Raw genomic sequence first — 15,905 nt, forward strand, 5'->3', positions numbered from 1 at the left:
TTTATCTGTAACGATCTACACAATTCAGGCGGGCAAATTTGAAATCTGAGCCAATCACAGCTGTGGGCGGTTCCTGCACCAGCCAGAAAATACAGTCTTCTTACGAGGACTACAAAGAAATTAATTCCGAGATCTCGGTTTCCCGCCCAGAAAACACTTGTTCAGTAGACTTTCCATTCATCTCTATAGCAGGGCGAATTCTGTATTCGGATGTCAAACCAAAACACAATTTGGAAAGTATAATTTCCAACGTATTTTTGTTATTCTTGGTAAATAATTCCCCTGAAATGAAGGGGGCCGTTGATCAATGTCCCCGGAAGGGTCGGCTAAGTGGATCAGAGATGACTGTAACGGTCTATTGAATTCCTGAGATCAATTTGTAGGAAGAAATTAGAAAGTTGAGCCAATCACAGTTCTTGCAGATTCCTTCAGAAGTCTGTCTTCCTCTGATGAAGGAGTTGAGGAGATCTGTGTTCCTTTTCAGTTGGAAGGATTCTTGTTTGGTATTGAATGAAATCGAATCATCCATCAGAACTAAAGGAGAGCAATGAAGATCCTTCCCTGTAATCAGATCACTTTGTTCTATAAACTACCATGAAATAACTGCAAATAGAACATACAATCAGATCCCCGATAACAATGTATGTGTGTCTTTGTATGGAGAGGTATAATGCGGCTGAATCTTCCTACTTTACTACTGACCTGTAAAAAGTGTGAAGAAGAATACAAAGTGTTTGCTATTAGAGTGAACGATGAATCACATTAAAAACATTGGAGACTAGGCAACAAAACAATGTATGTCGGGCTCTTTGTATGGAGAGGTGGGTGGCTCTGAAAAGAGCCGTTGTGTTGGGTAATAGAGGTGGAGGAATTGTCGGGATGATTACTTGGATTTGGCGGCCTTGTGGCTCTCGGTCTTCTTGGGCAGCAGCACGGCCTGGATGTTGGGCAGGACTCCTCCCTGGGCGATGGTGACTCCGCCCAGCAGCTTGTTGAGCTCCTCGTCGTTGCGGACAGCCAGCTGGAGGTGTCGGGGGATGATGCGGGTCTTCTTGTTGTCGCGGGCGGCGTTGCCGGCCAGCTCCAGGATCTCAGCCGTCAGATACTCGAGCACGGCGGCCAGATAGACGGGAGCTCCGGCCCCGACCCGCTCGGCATAGTTGCCCTTCCTGAGCAGGCGGTGAACACGACCGACTGGGAACTGCAGACCAGCCCGGGATGATCGGGTCTTGGCCTTAGCACGAACCTTGCCTCCTTGTTTGCCGCGTCCTGACATTATCACCGAATGATCGACACTAGAGAATGTCACCCCACAGCCACTCCCCTTTCTTTTATACACTCAGTGCTCTGACGTCACACGCTGTGATTGGTCCTGTTTCAATCCAGCCAATACTGTCCTGACTTGTCTCTAAACCAATCTGTAAAGGAGAAAAGAAAGCATGACGTCACTCCCCATCACATGATTGAATCCTCCAATAGAAGAGTGATTAGGGATGAGGCTCATTTGCATAGGACGCCTATATAAGCAGCACATGAGGGCGGCTCCAGCACATTTTCCCTTCACAGAGCGGAGAAGATATCATTAACTCTTATCATGCCTGAACCAGCCAAGTCAGCCCCGGCGCCCAAGAAGGGCTCCAAGAAAGCCGTGACCAAGAGCCAGAAGAAGGACGGCAAGAAGCGGAGGAAGAGCAGGAAGGAGAGTTATGCCATCTACGTGTACAAGGTGCTCAAGCAGGTGCACCCCGACACCGGCATCTCGTCCAAGGCCATGGGCATCATGAACTCCTTCGTCAATGACATCTTCGAGCGCATCGCCGGCGAAGCTTCCCGCCTGGCTCATTACAACAAGCGCCGCACCATCACCTCCCGGGAGATCCAGACCGCCGTCCGCCTCCTCCTGCCCGGAGAGCTGGCCAAGCACGCCGTCTCCGAGGGCACCAAGGCCGTCACCAAGTACACCAGCGCCAAGTAATCCCCCCATCATCATCATCATTACCCCAACACAAGACACAAAGGCTCTTCTAAGAGCCACCCACCATTTCCGTCAATGAGCTGTCATCACATTTTATCACAATTCTTAACCCGTTATCAATGAAGAATTAACAGGTTATCTATACAATGAGGTTTGTACAATCTGATGGCAAGTTATTGATTTGAGTATGTATTATAGTGAGAATAAATCCATCCGAATATCAGCTAGTTTATTACATTCCCTTTATTTGTGAATTCTTCACGTATTTCCATTTAGACCCATCCATTCTAGTCGGCTAGTGGGAACAAACCATCCAATCACATTGTAGATCTTCCCACATCCCCGTACAGAAGACATGCAGTTTTATAACCACTAGGTGTCAGTGTTGCTCCTCAGAGAATACATGGGAGCTTTTTACCGTAATCTAAAAGTGGACTTTTCTGTATACAAGGATTACACATATATAATGTCTTGTATACATCATTTTTGACCTACACTTCCGATCTTTTCATTTTATAATATATTTCTGGTGAATATTTTATCATTTGGTAGTAAGGAAAACTGATAGAAAGGAGCCTCGGCCATCCAATATTCTGCAGAGAATTTCATTTACTTTGTAACTAGAAACCAGCAAAATGTTATCAATGTTTCTAAGAGGGGACAGATCTGATTCTTCAGACATGAAATATTTGTTTTATTCATTCATTGTACAAATGTATATGGGGGGGGGGGGGATGTGTAACTGGTACATATCTGATAGAGGTCAGTTCCATGATCCTATACAGATCTAATGATGAAACGTGGAATACTTTATTTCCCATCATCATATAGAAAGGTAGAGATCTATGAGAGAAGTATCTCACTATCATGTTCTGCATTCGGAGGACTTGAAATAGAAGAGAACATATAGAAATGTTTTACATTATTCAGTGATCTTCAGAATCCATTTGTATTCATTTCAGTCATAAGGCATTGATCATATTTCTTGGATAAATGTCTCATCTGATGATCTCAGTGTCGGATTTGGCGGTATAATAGGGGCTGATTATTTGTCTGTAACGTTCTTCACTATTCAAGCGGGAAAATTTGAAACCAGGAATTTGAAATCTGAGCCAATCAGAGCAGTGGGAGTTTAATAATCCTAATAAGAAGGATCTTTAGATGAGGAGCAGGTCGGTCAGATTGGGAGGGGGATGAATAAACCTTCCTTCTATTCCCATCCTGATTCTCTATGGATTGCGGAGATCATCTCCACTTTCTGGCTGTATACATTCCTCTATTCATCGCCTTGTACTGCACACACACCCCCCAGTGTTCTACCAGAAATCACCACAAGGTGGCAGAGCTGAATAAACACTTATGCCGCACTCACACATTGTTACAATCAAAGATCTCCCACAATCTCCCGCCTTACATTGTTACTTTATCTGAAAAGACAAGTTAAAAAAATCGTGGTGTTCTTAAACCACAACACAATGGAGGAAAGAAGCAAGACAACGAAACATTGTATCTACTCTATCAGCCCAGTCAAATCTTTGTCTATTTGTATCTATTTCAATCATCAACAGCAGATCAATGTACAAAGATAAAGCCATAAGCTGCCTGATAGGTAAATGACACAAATAAACACAAAGTATCAGCTACATACAAATCTGATGACAAGATCACCTCGGACAGCACACAGTCCTTTATAGAAAGTAGAGGTAGAACATTGTCCCTAGGGCATTGGACATTTTTATCACCTTTACTAATATCTACACATTTATAGGTGAACTTACACATGATCGCCAATCCTGGAAACCATTTTATTCCCATTATTCCCTCATTGTCTGAAAGCTTTTATAATTGTATTATCATCATTAGGGGGATTAAAAACGTAAAGTGTTAGTGTTAAAAAGAGGTTCAATTGAGCAAAAAAAAAAAAAAAAACAACAAGATGTGCATATTGCAATCAAAGTGAATGTTCAGCCCAAACTTTTTTTGTTTTGTTTTTTGTTTTTTTTTTGTTTTTTTTTAACCACTTAAGGACCAAGCCTCTTTTTGAGATTTGTTTACAAGTTAAAAACATAATTTATTTTTTGTTTGCTAGAAAATTACTTAGAAAAAAATGTATAATGTTTGGGGGTTCTAACTCCCTAGAGAATAAAATGGCGGCCATTGCAATACTTTCTGTCACACTGTATTTGTGCAGCGGTCTTACAAGTGCACTTTTTAAAAATAAAAAATACACTTTTTTTAATTAAAAAATAAGAAAAAAAATAAAGTAAAGTTAGCCCATTTTTTTTTTTTTTTTTTTTTTTAATATTGTAAAAGATAATGTTACGCTGAGTAAATTGATACCCAACATGTCATGCTTAAATATTGTGCCCGCTCGTGGAATGGCGACAAACTTTTACCCTTAAAAATCTTCATAGGTGATGTTTAAAAAATTCTACAGGTTGCATGTTTTAAGAGGAGATACCTCACATGTGTCGTTTGAACACTGTTTTCATATGTGAGTGCTACTCATGTATGAGTTTGCTTTTGCACGCAAGCTCATCGGGACTGGGCATGTTTTATTTATTTATTTATTATTTATTTTACCTTAAAGACCCCTTGTAATAGAAAAAAGCATGACAGGGCCTCTTAAATATCAGACCTCCGATCTCATATTTAGACTAAAATGCACTTAAAAAAAAAAAAAAAAAAAATTGTAATAAAAAAAAAAAAAAAAAAAAAAAAGCCATTTAAGTGCTGTGGGCGGAAGTGACGTTTTGCCCCCTCTCGATAAAAGTGAGCTTGTGGCGAATTTGCCGCAGAGACCACTTTTATCTTGTAGTGGAGGGCCCGCTGAAGATGGGGACACTGGGGTTATGGCAGCTAACTGTTGCCATAACAACGATATCCTCCTTCAAACAGCTGCTGTATAACAAGGACGGGCAGCCCGTAAGTGGTTAAAGTTTTGTATTACCAAGAGGAAAGGTTACAACCTCTGTCAGGCTTTTACTACTTCAAAACATTCCATATAGAGGTGTGGGGCTTCAGTGGTAAACTTGCAAACCACAATGTGTGCACCCCATACACTCTGCAATCTGATTTCCTCCACTAGCAATTACATAGAGCATCAGGTGCTTGGTAGCTGGTGATCCAAGACTGATTCATTTTTATGAAGGTGAGCCGATCAACCAAGTCTGTGGACAGGCACACTCTGTGATCGGTTACAAAGCCTCCAGCAGCACTGAATGTGTGTTCAGATAGAACGCTGGATGCAGGAAAGGCCAGTAGCTCAATTGCATACATTGCAAGCTCTGGCCAGTGATCCATCCTCAAGGCCCAATAGCTTTTTCCCATTTTTAGGTCTTTAATCGCCAGCATGAGTTCAGAGGAATCGATGGGACTTTCAAGTTGAGTAATATCCTTTGCCCTGAGGGAAGGGAGGCCTGAATCCCTCAGAAATTCTTTTTTTTTTTTTTTTCAATAGTTTTTATTGAAAAGTTTCTCATTTTCATAGGTTACATGTTATGCATCATAAAGTACATGGGTATACAGTTGTAAGTGCAATGACATGCTGTACAGATGATAGCAAGAGCTGGGTGACCAATCATGCAACTGTAGATATTGAGAGAGTTTAGTTCAAGGTAACTAATGTTAACTAACAGCATGTAACAAAGGTATTCTTATGAAATTCTAAAGGTGATAACCTGTGGGGGAGGGATGGGAAGGGGGATGGGAGAGAGGGAGGGGAAGAGGGAGGGGGGACAGGTGAAGTAGGGGGGAAGGGGAGGGAAGGAGGGGGGAGGAGAGCAGTAATGGTGAAGTATCTATCAAGGTAAGACTGTTACCGGTTATTGTTTTGTAGCGTGCCATTTGTACCAAGGGTTCCAAAGGTCTAGTGTTTTAGAGTGGTGTTGTGACCCTCGTAATAGAAGTGTTTCATATGTGTAGTGTGTATGAACTAATTTAACTACTTCCGCTATTGGGGGAATGGTGTGTGATTTCCAGTTTCTTGTTAGAAGGAGTTTAGTTGCTAGGAGGATGTGTACAGTCACCTGTCTGAGATGTGTGGGTAGCTCATCAATGTTCAGGTTGAGGATCGCTAACTGTGGAGTGAGAGTGATGGGAAGATGGAGAACTTCTCGTAACATGTTTTGTATCTCAAGCCATAACTGTTGTAAGTGAGGGCATGTCCAGAGGATGTGAAGGAGGGTGCCAGTTTGACCGCAGCCACGCCAGCAGTCATGTGAAGCGTGGATATTAAATTTGGCAAGTCTTTGCGGGGTTAGGTACCATCTCATTAATGTTTTTTGTGTCAATTCCCATAGAGATGTACAGGAAGTTGCCTTATATACTGAGTTGATTGCTATTAGCCATTGGTGATCAGTGAATTGTAGGTTTAGGTCTTTCTCCCAGTCTAGGAGTGGTTTGGATTTGAAAAATGTGTTTTTTTCCTGCAGAAGTAAATAAATGAGGGAGACTCCCTTGGGCTTGGCGTTGTCAGAGAAGAAGAATTCCCATAGTTTCATAGGCAGTGCTCCTTCTAGGGATGGGTAGGTTGTGAGGCATTTTTTTAATCTATAGTATGTTAAGAAGTCTTTAGTGGGTGCATTGTATTCTTTTTGGACCTGTGGGTAGGATTTAGTGGACGTGATGTTGCGGAGGTCTTGTGTGTACTTAATCTTATCAGAGAGCCATTGTGGGAAGGATAAATCTGGGGTCAGGTGTTTTAAGGTATTGATAGGAATTAGAAGGGGTTTGGTCGGGAGGAGTGACCATCTGGTGTGGTGTAGGGTTCTCCAGGCTTTGATGGTAGCTTGGATAGGAGGGGAGTACTGTAATAAGGAGTGGTTGTTCACAGGGGTACTGAATAGCCAATCGGTGAGGTTGGGGCCCGGTGTTTCGTTGTTTTCTATGGCGCTCCACAGGGTGGTTGGTGTAGGTTGAAACCAATCTCTGAGTTGAGATAATATAGTGGCTAGATAATAATCTTTTATATCAATGTGTCCCATACCACCTTTAGATCTGTGTTTTATGAGTTTAGAGTGACTGCATCTAGCCTTCTTTCCTTGCCAAATAAATTGGTTCAGGATAGATTGGAGGGAGTTGAGGTATGTTGTTGAGAGTGGGATAGGTAGTGTGCGAAAAATGTATAGGAGTTTAGGGAGGGCCATCATTTTGAATGCTGCTAGGCGTCCTGTCCAAGTGAGTTCGAATTTAGAAATTTTTGTTGTTTCCTTAATGAGCATTTGCCTAGCTTCTACATAGTTATGAGTAAATAGACCTTTTGTGGATTTCGTCAGAGTTATTCCTAAATATTTTATTCCATGATCGGCCCATGGGTAAGGATATTCAGACATCAGGATGTTGCTGGCTACCGCATCTAAACCTAGATCTAGTATGAAGGATTTGTGTTCATTAACCTTATAATATGAAACATTGCTAAATTTTTTCAACAGCATTTGTACCGAAGCCAGGGAGGAGCGAGGGTTTGTGATCATTAATATAACGTCATCAGCAAATAAATTGATTTTGTGTTTCGTATCCCCTATCCTAAAACCTGTTATCTTACAAGATTGTCTGACATGTTCTGCTAAGGGTTCCATTATTAAGTTGAAAATGATTGGTGAGAGCGGGCAGCCTTGACGGGTGCCGTTTGTGATGGAAAATGGTTTGGAAAGCATTTCTGATGTGTACACCCGAGCAGATGGTGCAGAGTAGAGTGCCATTATGGCAGTTAATATAGGACCCTGAAATCCAAATTTGCTTAAAGTAGCCTGTAGGTACTTCCAATGTACTCTATCGAACGCCTTCTCTGCGTCCAGAGATAGGAGCAGAGAAGGCGTTCGAGTCAACTCAGCATTATGAATGATGTTGACAATCCTGCGAGTTGCATCGGATGTCTGTCTGCCCTTAGTGAAGCCTGATTGATCTTTATGGATCAGTAGTGGCATTAAGTTGAATAATCTATTGGCTATTAGTTTAGCGTAAATTTTTGTGTCTAGGTTAAGAAGAGAGATGGGTCTAAAATTTTGTGCGTGGGTGGGTTCCTTACCTGGCTTCGGTATAGTGACGATCAGAGCATTGAGCATTTCAGGAGGGAGAGAGGAGGATGAGGCAGCGTCATTGAATACTAAAGACATATATGGTGCTAGAATTGTACTGAATTTTTTGTAGTATTCGCCTGTAAGGCCGTCAGGTCCCGGTGATTTGTTAGGGGGTAAGGTTGTAATTATGGTGCATATTTCTGAGTCCGTGAATGGGGTGTTCAGTGCGGATAATTGGTCTGCAGTCAGTTTGGGAAGTTTGATTTCTTGTAGAAATGATTCTATGTCTTGTAGGGAAGGTTGTTTGACTGAGATATCGTCTTTCAGATTGTATAGTGTGTTATAATGGTGGCTGAATGCGTCTGCAATGGATTGTGGGTCAGTAAGTTTTTGTTTGGTAGCAGGATGGAATAGATGTGTTATTTTTGTTTTTGAGTAGTGACCTTTTAGTCTATTAGCCATAGTTTTTCCGGCCTTATTGCCAGTGGAGTAGTGTTTCGCTCTAAAGTATGTATGTGCTTTCTCAAAGGTTTGTAAGAGGTGGGATCGTAATTCTTGTCTGAGTGTGTCTAACTGTTTTTTGAGTGTTGGGTTAGGTGAAGATTGGTTTTGGGTTTCTAGAGTTTTGATGTTAGAAGTCAGTGAATTTAGACGCTGTGATCTCATCCTCCTCTCTCTGGCTCCAATTTGTATAAGAATCCCTCTTATGAATGCTTTATGGGCATTCCAGAGTATGGAGTTGTCTTGTACAGAGCCTGAGTTGGAGTTGAAGTATTCTTCTAGGCAGGTCCTGATGTGGGTCACGTGGGTAGGTGAATTAAGGATTGCGGCATTCGCTCTCCAGAGCCGAGTTCGGGAGATTGTTGGGGATTCTTCTAGGGTGATAGAGACTGGCGCGTGGTCAGACCATGTGATGGTGTCTATAGCTGATGAGGAGATTTTGGGTAGTGTCCATTTGTCTACCAGGAAGTAGTCTATTCTCGAGTAAGAATTATGCCGGGGTGAGAAATAAGAGTAGTCCCTTTCTGTGGTGTGGTGACATCTCCATACGTCATATAGGTCATTGGATCTGATGAGTGATCCCATCGGGGAGGGTAGTCTGTGCGAATCAGTGGAGGAGTCTACGGAGTTGTCTGGTACTATGTTGAAGTCTCCGCATATTATTAGGTGACCTTGTTTGAAGCGGTGAATTTTTTTCATCAGTTTGGTGAGAAAATGGATTTGTTTCCGATTAGGGGCGTAGATTGTGACGATGGTGTATCTGGTGGTGTCCAGAGTGCAATCTAAAGCTAGATATCTGCCTTCCGTGTCTATAAGACTGTTGTGAAGAGTGAAGGAGCAAGAGTTCTTGATGGCTATCATGACCCCTCTCTTCTTTTCTGGACCGGATGCTTTGAATATGTGCGTAAAATTTGTGTTGGTACAGAGGGGCTCCGCAGAGGATTTAAAGTGAGTTTCTTGAACACAAAGGACTTCACAGTGGGCATCTTGGGCGGTGCTCCACAGAGAAGCTCTTTTGGATGGGTGGTTTAGGCCCTTCACATTCAGTGACAAGAATTTGGGCATTATGGTATTGATGTGGAGGATGTGTATATTCCGTCAGTACTTACAGTTCTTTGTGTTGTCAGCGTAGTAGCTGTGAGATCCTTGGTACTTGTTGATGAGGTCGATCAGACTGGATGGTGGGTTGAAGATGATCGAATTCTGAGGAACTGAGGCTCTCCGAGAGGGAACGGGTCTCAGACAAAAAAGGAGATAAGAGAAACAGTTAGTAGGTCTGGTAGGGTGAAGGAGGAAGGGTCGGCAGTAATCTGTAGGACTGCCGGTCAATGTGAGGGTAAAGTTCGTGAACTATCTGCAAGGAGCAGGCACCGGATCGGAGTGCGAATGATGATTTAAGAACATCACTACCTGGTGTTCAGGTGTTGAAGTTAGCATGCGTTCCTTTAGCGTGGGCTTGGGGGTTTCCTGGATGGGACGGCTGGGTTGGCTGGTCTACTTCAGGGATGATGCCCCAGATCCGGAGCAGCTTTATGCCTTCTTCCACTGTGTGGATGTTGTGCCGTGCCCCATTTTTGGTGACTACTAGCTTGGTTGGAAATCCCCATTGAAATGGAATTTTGTGGTTGTGAAGCGGTTTTGTAATGGTCTGCAGCTGTCGACGTTGTTGGCGGGTAAATTGGGAGATATCAGGAAAGAGTTGTAGCTTGGAGTATGGGGCTGGTAGTTGTCCCAGGCGTCTGGATTGTGCCAGCAGCATATCTTTGGCATGAAAGAAGTGTATTCTCATCAAGGTGTCTCTGGGGACTTCTGAGGGTAGGTGTGGCGGCTTTGGCAATCGATGGATTCGATCGATTATGGTTTCTATCGGTGGTAAGTCAGGCAGGAGTGTGGAAATGAGTTTCCTCGCATATGTATTCAGGTCAGCTGGGAGGATGTTTTCAGGGATGCCTCTAATCTTAACATTGTTGCGTCTCGAACGGTCTTCGAGATCCGCCATTTTGGCTCTGACCCAGTGGTGTTCATCGCGGGTATGATCGTGGGCATCCACTAAATCGTTAACCGTTTCGGTCATGATAGACATCTGCTTTTCAATTTGGCCTATCTTTTTGCTTGTGTGTACCATTTCTGATTTAAAGGCAGTGAACATGGAGGATATGTCATTGTGGAGGGAGCTATGGAGTGAGATCAGCATCTCCTTCAGCATTGTGTCAATTACAGGTTGATTAGATGTGGGGAAGGCCGCTATAGGGGAGGATAGTGGTGTCTGGGCGAGTAGCTGATCTAGTGCAGGCCTTACCTCCTGAGCCTGTGCAGCTGTATCCAGTCGCATCCTCAATTTGGCTGGGCTGTTTGAGGTGGAAGATGATCCTGATGGCGGATGGGAGCTTGATGAGAATTCCTGAGGTAGGATTGAGGGTTCATTTTCGTCAGGCGGATCTGTGTAAGAATCTGCAGTAAACTGTGTCTCTGAGGGCTGTGAGGCGCCGCGGGCGCCATCTTGGATTCGTTCAGCCTGAGTGACTGTGTAGAAATCTGTTAATTTCTTAGGTTGTCGGTATTCTTTCCGCTTTCTGGATGCTCCGGTCTGGTTCCCCGCTATGTGGGGGTTAGAGGAATGCATTTTGTGATCCGGTGGAGTAATTTTAGAGGCTGATGTCTCCGATCGGTGCAGGAGCTGTGAAGTCAGGCTTCCATACTGCTCGGCGGTTAGCCACGCCCCCTGCCCCAGATAAAGTTTGAACAGGTTCTTCGATAGATTGCAAAGAAAGCTGGTGGGAGCCTAATTGGGACTGTTTGCAGCAAGTACAAGAGTCTGGGTAAGATGTTCATTTTAACTACGGCAGCTCTGCCGAACCAGGTGAAAAGCCCAGTGGACCATTTTTTCAGATCGTTCACAATATTGTGTATAAGAGGGAGATAGTTAGTGGAATATAGATCAGATAGTGAAGAAGGCAATTGGATACCCAAATATCTAATGGAACAATTGTTCCATTTAAATGGAAAGTTAGTTTGGCATTGTGGACATAGGTCAGGGGGCAATGTTATGTTAAGGGCGTCAGATTTCGTAAAGTTGATTTTCAGGTTCGTTAAGTAGTGGAAAGTGTGGAAGTCTTTAAGTAAGTTTGGGAGTGTGATGAGAGGTTCAGTAAGAAAGAGGAGAATGTCATCCACGTACGCGGCTATTTTGTAGGTGTGACTTTTGATATCTATCCCTTTTATGTCAGGGTTTGATCTGAGACGTCTGAGTAGCGGTTCTAATGTGAGAACAAAGATTATTGGGGAGAGGGGACACCCTTGGCGCGTCCCATTAGAGATCGCAAAGGCATTCGATAGGTGGCCGTTCACTCTTACTTTGGCAGTGGGATTAGCATAAAGGGCGAGTATGTATTGCATCATACGTGGGGGAATGCCCAGGATTCGAAGGGCTTCCGACATGTAGTCCCAGGCCACTCTATCGAATGCCTTCTCTGCGTCAAGGGATAGTAAAAAAACCCTGTCGCTGCTGAGTCGTTAGCCAGTGGTGAACGTTGAGCGCCTTTAGCGTGTTGTCTCTCGCTTCTCTGCCTGGTATAAAGCCGACTTGGTCCAAATCTATCCATTGGGGGAGCAAAGGGAGCAGTCGGTTAGCAAGCATTTTGGCATACCACTTGAGGTCAACGTTCAGCAGCGAGATAGGTCTGTAATTTGTGACTGCGGAGGGGTCCTTACCTGGTTTTGGAATCACTGTTATGTATGCTGCGAGTAGGTCTCGAGGGGGTTCAATAGGTGATGCAAGAGAATTAAAAGCTGTGAGAAAAAAAAAGGGGGTAAGGAAAGTGGCAAATGTTTTGTAGTAGCCTGTAGTCAATCCGTCGGGGCCTGGGCTTTTGCCTGATTTCATTTGTTTCAGCGCTATGTCAGCTTCCTCAGGGGTCAAGGGGTTGTTTAGTTTCTGCACTAAGGAAGTTGCGAATGGAGCGGGGCTGTATTGCTGCAAGAAATCTCTGATAGCTTGTTGTCTCGAATCCGCTTCTGTGGATGGGCACGCAGGTGGTAAATTATACAATTGCGAATAGTAAGTGACAAATTGTTCGGCTATGTCCGGGGTAGCGGTTACCTTACGGCCTGTGGAATCTGTCAGAGAATGTACTGTTGTGGTCATTTTTTTGGCCTGTAAGGCTCTCTCTAGTAGCCGTACGGCTTTGTTGCTATATTCGTAGAATACGCATTGGGAGAGAATATATTTACGTTTAATTTGTGTGCCTAAAAGTTCTAACAGTTCGTTTCTAGCTTGTAAAAGGGGTTGTAAGGTGTGCAGTACTTGCGATCGTTTATGAGCCTTTTCTAAGGTCTTTATTCTGTTTAAAAGGCCCAGAAGGTGTTGTTTTTTTTCTTTACGACGTTTGGATGCGGCCGCTATTAGGACGCCCCTTATTACGCATTTGTGGGCCTCCCAGGTGATAAGAGGGGAGGTGTCAGTTGGTTTGTTCTCTGCAAAGTACTGTTTAAGGTGTAGTTCGGCCTCCACCAGTATTGTCGGGTCTGTGAGCAAGGAGGGGTCCAATTTCCAATATTGTGGGCGAGAGTGTATTTCTGGAAATGCAATGGTCATGGAGATAGGATGGTGGTCAGAGAGAAACATCGGATCTATGGACGTGTGCTGGAGGATAGTTAGGTCATTTTGTGTTATGAACATGTAATCGATCCTAGAATATTTATTGTGGGCAGCAGAGAAAAATGTGTAGTCTCTGCCGTTGGGGTTTAGGAAGCGCCAAGAATCATGTAAGAACAACAATTGGAGTTGTGATTTGATGGCTTTCAGAGCAGCATAGGGGAGGGAGGATGTACCTGTAGAGGTGTCTTGGATTGGGTTTAAGGGGACGTTCAGGTCTCCACCCAGGATTAAAATGCCGTCTTGGAATGTAATGAGAGTATTGGTGATGTCACGGAAGAATTTTACATGGTGAGAGTTTGGAGCATATATGTTTGCGAACGTGATTTTCCTGCCGAAAAGCACCCCCTTGATGAAGAGGTAACAGCCTTCTACGTCAGTCAGTGTGTCTGAGAGTTGGAAGGGGCAATGTTTCGATATAAGTATTGAGACACCTTTCGATTTGGATGTTTGGGACGTGGCATGAAACGTAGTAGGGTAGTATTGGTTGTGTAGTTTTGGTATCACATCCATGCGGAAGTGCGTTTCCTGTAGGAATATTATGTCCGCTTTGCTGCGTTGCATAGTAAGAAGTAGTTGGGAGCGTTTCTCTGGAATATTAAGTCCTCTCGCGTTTAGTGAGATGATCTTGATAGGGAGCTTGTCTGTAGTGGTCTTTGTGGGAGCCATTGTAATCGATGTAACCAGAGTCCTTCGGACTGAGTTTATGGTGGTCTCTAGTGTTGTGCTAGAGGTGAGGGCGAGGAGAGCAATAAGTAGTGGTTCTGGAAATTAGGCTTAGGATTTAGAGGAATAGAGTCAGTTGGTGCTGTGAGTCGGGGTGGAGGATCGAGGGGTACAAGTGAGCGGGTATGGGAATGGTCTGGGTAGGTTTCGGCGACAGGTGAGAACCGTCTCACGTGTCCAAGTAGGGTATCTTCCGCAAACGCGGAGTAGCCGAAAAAGATCAGTGGGGTAAAAAGAAGGTCACTAAAATGTTATAGCTAGTGATAGATTTTACCACTGTGTGGGAAGTGGCTTGATGTTCGAAGAGGAGTCTATGTGAGAAGATGAACCGACAGATGGAGGGCCAGTTCAGGTGTGTGTTCAGGTGCATGTGGGGAGCACAGTGCTGTTTGGGACGTGTGTAGAAATAGGGCTTGGGCCGTATTATTGGTAGTAGGACGAGGTTTGGGTCTTGGTTTGTAGATGCACGGGAGCAGTGGAATACAGTTGTGGGTGTCAAGTGTTGTGTAGTCCGTTATCATATTTCGGAAATTCAATTCTGCATTGTCATAATACCGGAGATTAGTATCGTGAGCAGAAACTATCAACATATCAAAAAGATATCAGTAGTATTAAAAGGTAGATTAGGAACAGCTCTAAAATAACGAGCAACCATGAAAGTAAATCAAACCGGGGACTAATGGTGGAAGGTACCCAGGAGGGCTTAAAGTCATTTATATGCTAACAATTTCACTTAGCCCGGAAAGCGATGCAGTGCCTGTGTACTGTTAACGTATGTGCGCCAGCCTTAGGAAGGGGGTTACTTTGGAGGTGGAACTAGGGGGGGTAATCTTCTTAGCAAATTATGCATGACCGACAGGTTATATTCTATATAGGCGCCGTGTCAGAAAGGCGCTCGATATAATGAGCATTTCCATGCTTGGCGGTCATACAATTTTTTTTTTTTCGTTTTGTGTTTCCTTCTCCCCCATTTCTTGTATAAGGGTCATAGTGAGCGAGGGTCACGCACCTGGCGATATAGGGTCTATCGTACATGTCACATATGAAATAGTCGGATATCGTTGTGATAGGCACCGCGGAGATTCCTGTGCGTCTCAATATGAAGGATCGGTGGGTAGCCAAGCCGTCTACTGGGGTTTAGGCCATTCAACATTAAGGGGGACAAGTAAAAGTCATAGAGACATGTACAGTAATGCCAAGAGGATTGTGTACACGCGACCCTATAGGTGTATGATATAAGAATTCTCATACTAATACAGATGGGGAGATGAAAGGCACACTCGGTGTAGACTAGTGTAGGTATAGGGGAGAGATGCGGCTGCCGTGTAATAGGACGGTCAGCTAACCTGGAGCAGTTAACCCCGTCGTTTATAACAGTATTATTAACAGGTAGATTATTAAGTAAATTATTAACAGCTCTAGAGTAACAAGCAACCATAAATGTAAATCAAGCCGGGGACTAATGGTGGAAGGTACCCAGGAGGGCTTAAAGACATTTATATTCTAATAGATTACTGAGCTAGGGAAGCGTTGCCGTGCCTGTGTAATGTTCATGTATGAGCGCCAGCCTTAGGGAGGGGGTTACTTTGGAGGTGAAACTAGGGGGGGTAATAATCCTCTTAGCAAATTATGCATGACCGACACATTATATTTTATGTAGGCGCCGCTTCAGAAAGGCGCTCGATATAATGAACGTTTGCCTGCGTGGCGGTCATAAAGAAAAATTTTTTTTTTTGTTTTTTTTTTTTTTTTTTTTTTTTGTTTTTGTTTTTTTTTTTTGTTTTTTATTTTTTTGTTTTTCCTTCTCCCCCTTTTCTTGCAAAAGGCTCATAGTGAGCGAGGGTCACGCACCTGGAGATATAGGGTGTACCGTACATGTTTCATATGAAACAGTCAAATATCGCTGTGATTGGTACAGCGGAGATTCCTGTGCGTCTCAAAATGAAGGATCGGTGGGTAGCCAAGCCGTCTACTGGGGTATAGGCCCTTCAACAGTAAGGGGGACAGGTAAAAGTCAGAGAGACATGTA

The sequence above is a fragment of the Aquarana catesbeiana genome, linkage group LG02 (genome assembly GCF_042186555.1).
Source record: "Aquarana catesbeiana isolate 2022-GZ linkage group LG02, ASM4218655v1, whole genome shotgun sequence".
NCBI classification, from domain to species: domain Eukaryota; kingdom Metazoa; phylum Chordata; class Amphibia; order Anura; family Ranidae; genus Aquarana; species Aquarana catesbeiana.